This window comes from Triticum urartu, chromosome 2A (genome assembly GCF_056163025.1).
Source record: "Triticum urartu cultivar PI428250 chromosome 2A, HENAU_Tu73, whole genome shotgun sequence".
Taxonomy (NCBI): domain Eukaryota; kingdom Viridiplantae; phylum Streptophyta; class Magnoliopsida; order Poales; family Poaceae; genus Triticum; species Triticum urartu.
In genome coordinates this window covers 748,675,262-748,679,295 of record NC_141874.1, presented here as the reverse complement: position 1 = coordinate 748,679,295, position 4,034 = coordinate 748,675,262, and the positions used below count along the sequence as shown (strand labels likewise).

The 4,034-nt window shown below is 37.8% G+C and overlaps 1 long non-coding RNA gene across 1 annotated transcript; it reads left to right on the top strand.

The window, feature by feature from the left end:
* The first annotated feature begins 413 nt into the window (after positions 1-413).
* On the top strand, positions 414-1,334 carry LOC147987668 (uncharacterized). The gene is made up of 2 exons (XR_015615309.1): positions 414-560; positions 730-1,334. It is a non-coding gene; the product is annotated as an uncharacterized LOC147987668 (long non-coding RNA).
* The last annotated feature ends 2,700 nt before the right edge of the window (positions 1,335-4,034 follow it).

Here is a 4,034-nt window from a genome sequence, read left to right as displayed (position 1 = left end):
ACGAGGTAAAACAACTTTCTTATCCTCTTAGGATGGCTTGAATATTTCTATCTAGTGGGTTTAGTTGAGTTCATCATTTAGCCAGCTACTTAAATTAACCCTTAGTAATTAAATCCGTCCTTTAAACTAAGTCAAGGTTTCGATGTAAAACAAATACATTATTAACAACAATTGGTAAGCAAAGGTGTCCGCCGCAACTCGCGGGGAATCATCTAGTTAAATAGATAGGCTGGACCCAGAAAAGGGGAACGGATCAATTCACGCTATAAAATCAGAGAGGTGATAAGTATGCATGTCTATTCATGGATATGCGTAAATCAATTCACTAACTCTATCCTAAAATTAGCATGGTATTTAATTACCACCATAAAATTCTCGATCAATTAGGGTCCTCGACCCTATATAAATGCTAGCAAAACAAGCTGCTCGTCAAAACATTAGGCTGGTCTGATCAATCAACTGATAAAAAGAAGAGGGGATATCAATACACAGCTAGCATTGTATCTTGTGACGGAAATTAATAAGAGAAATGCAAGCTTTTTACGCCAGGTAGCCCTCAGGTTGGTGATTGATATGTCTCCAACGTATCTATAATTTTTTATTATTTCATGCTATTATATATTCTGTTTTGGATGTTTAATGGGCTTATTTATACACTTATATAATTTTTTGGACTAATCTATTAACTGGAGGCCCAGCCTAAATTGCTGTTTTTTTTGCCTATTTTAGTGTTTCGCAGAAAAAGAATATCAAACGGAGTCCAAACAGAATGAAACCTTCGGGAGCGTGATTTTTGGAACAAACGTGATCCAGAGGACTTGGAGTGGACGTCAAGCAATAAACGAGGAGGCCACGAGGCAGGGGGCGCGCCTACCCCCTGGGCGCACCCTCCATCCTCGTGGGCCCCTCGTTGCTCCACCGACGTACTTGTTCCTCATATATATATATATATATATATATATATATATATATATATATATACCGCAAACATCCAGGAGAACCACGAAACCCTATTTCCACCGCTGCAACCTTCTGTACCCAGGAGATCCCATATTGGGGCCTTTTCCGGAGCTCCGCCGGAGGGGGCATTGATCACGGAGGGCCTCTACATCAACTCCATGGCCCCTCCGATGATGTGTGAGTAGTTTACCTCAGATCTTCGGGTCCATAGCTAGTAGCTAGATGGCTTCTTCTCTCTCTTTGGGTCTCAATACAAAGGTCTCCTCGATTCTCTTGGAGATCTATTCGATGTAATCTTCTTTTGCGGTGTGTTTGTTGAGATCCGATGAATTGTGGGTTTATGATCAAGTTTATCTATGAACAATATTTGAATCTCCTCTGAATTATTTTATGTATGATTGGTTATCTTGCAAGTCTCTTCGAATTATCAGTTTGGTTTGGCCTACTAGATTGATCTTTCTTGCAATGGGAGAAGTGCTTAGCTTTGGGTTCAATCTTGCAGTGCTCGATCCCGGTGACAGAAAGGGAAACGACACGTATTGTATTGTTGCCATCGAGGATAAAAAGATGGGGTTTATATCATATTGCATGAGTTTATCCCTCTACATCATGTCATCTTGTTTAAGGCGTTACTATGTTCTTATGAACTTAATACTCTAGATGCATGCTGGATAGCGGTCGATGTGTGGAGTAATAGTAGTAGATGCAGGCAGGAGTCGGTCTACTTGTCACGGACATGATGCCTATATACATGATCATACCTAGATATTCTCATAATTATTCTTGCTTTTCTATCAATTGCTCGACAGTAATTTGTTCACCCACCGTAATACTTATGCTATCTTGAGAGAAGCCACTAGTGAAACCTATGGCCCGTGGATCTATTTTCCATCATACAAGTTTCTAATCTATTTTATTTTGCAATCTTTACTTTCAATCTATATCATAAAAATACCAAAAATATTTATCTTATTATCATTATCTCTATCAGATCTCACTCTTGCAAGTGGCTGTGAAGGGATTGACAACCCCTTTATCGCGTTGGCTGCGAGGTTCTTATTTTTTTATGTAGGTACGAGGTGACTCGCGCGTGGTCTCCTACTGGATTGATACCTTGGTTCTCAAAAACTGAGGGAAATACTTACGCTACTTTGCTGCATCATCCTTTCCTCTTCAAGGGAAAACCAACGCAGTGCTCAAGAGGTAGCAAGAAGGATTTCTGGCACCGTTGCCGGGGAGATCTACGCCAAGTCAAGACATACCAAGTACCCATCACAAACTCTTATCCCTCGCATTACATTATTTGCCATTTGCCTCTCGTTTTCCTCTCCCCCACTTCTCCCTTGCCATTTTGTTCGCCCTCTTTTTCCGTTCACCTTCTTCCCGTATGTATCTTTCTTTGTGTTTCCATGTATTTGCTTGCATCTTTGCTTGCTAAAAATCTATTGATATGGATCCACTTCAAGTGTTCTACTTGGATGATCTTCGATCCTTATGTGCTCGTGCTGAAACCCCAACTAGCCTAGTTGATGGGAAATCTTTAGATGAGCATGCTCATTTTTTGCGTCACCGTTTGTCTGAAAAGGGGAGACTCTTATGGGATCAAATAAACAGATTGCTGTGTTATGCTTGGAATCTTTGTGAAATTTGTGATTTTACTTGTTGCTCTAAGAACCCTAAAAAACACCTGCCCTACCTATGTGAGTTTAATGATAATGAAATCTTATCTTCTTATGCAAAGGGTGTTTATAGTTACTATGATATCAAACAAATTGAAGAATTTGTTGCTATTAAGGGTGCTTATGAAGTTGCTTCTTTGATTGAAAAGTATGGTATTACTCTCTACGAATCTGAAAATTTTGACATACTTAAATATTGCTATGAAAACTATGCTCATAATGTCTATGTCAAAGAATTTATCGAAAGAATGACCGTTGCTTCGGAAGAAAATAATGATATGCATGAATTTATAGATAATTATGATTCCGATGATTTGATTGAAATATCCCTTCATGAACATGATGCTTGCTATTCTTGTGGCCATGATGCCAATATTTATGAAGATGAATTTGCTATAGTTCCTTATGTTAAACATGAGATCGTTGCTATTGCACCCATACTTGATAGTTCCTTCGATGAAAAGCATGATTGCAATGATGTTATTATAAATTCTCTTAATGTCAATTCTGTTAGTGATATGCAAAACCTCAAGCTTGGGGATGCTAGTTTTGCTATGACTACTATTTGTTGCAATGATCATGATTGGGGTGATTCTTCTTTTGATCTTGAAAATTTATTTAAGCCCCATGATGAATATGAGATTGATAATAATGTTTGAAATAATATTGAAAGTGGGTTTGGAAGAGTGTCAACTTTAGATCCCACATATTTGGAGAATGTTCAATCTTATGAAGTTTTTGATAAAAGTGGGTTGGAGAGGTCATGACTTTAGTTAATGCTAATCCCACTATTTTGGAAGAGTGTCAACTTTGCATGCATGTGGATCGTGTTGAAAATATTTTATGTGGTAGCTATTTTGTTGAATTTGCTTATGATTCTACATGTAATTATTATGAGATAGGAAAATATGGTTATAGAAATTTTCATGTTACTAAATTACCTCTCGTTATGTTGAGATTGCTATTGTTTCTTTCAGCTTCCTTGCATATGCTAGTTTTTGCTTGCCTTGATAAATTATTTGCCTATAAGATGCCTATGCATAGGAAGTATGTTAGACTTAGATGTGCTTGTTGCATGTTTTATGATGCTCTCTTTGTGCTTCAATTCTTGTCTTTCATGTGAGCATCATTGAAATCTCTATGCCTAGCTAGGGGCGTTAAACGATAGCGCTTGTTGGGAGGCAACCCAATTTTATTTTTATTCCTTGCTTTTTGTTCCTGTTTAGTAATAAATAATTTATCTAGCCTCTGTTTTGGTTGTGTTTTTTGTGTTTAATTAGTGTTTGTGCCAAGTAGAACCGTTGGGAAGACTTGGGGAAAGTCTTCTTGATCTTGCTGTAAAAAACAGAAACTTTAGCGTTCACGAGAATTGCTGCCATTTTTTTACTGGAGAGT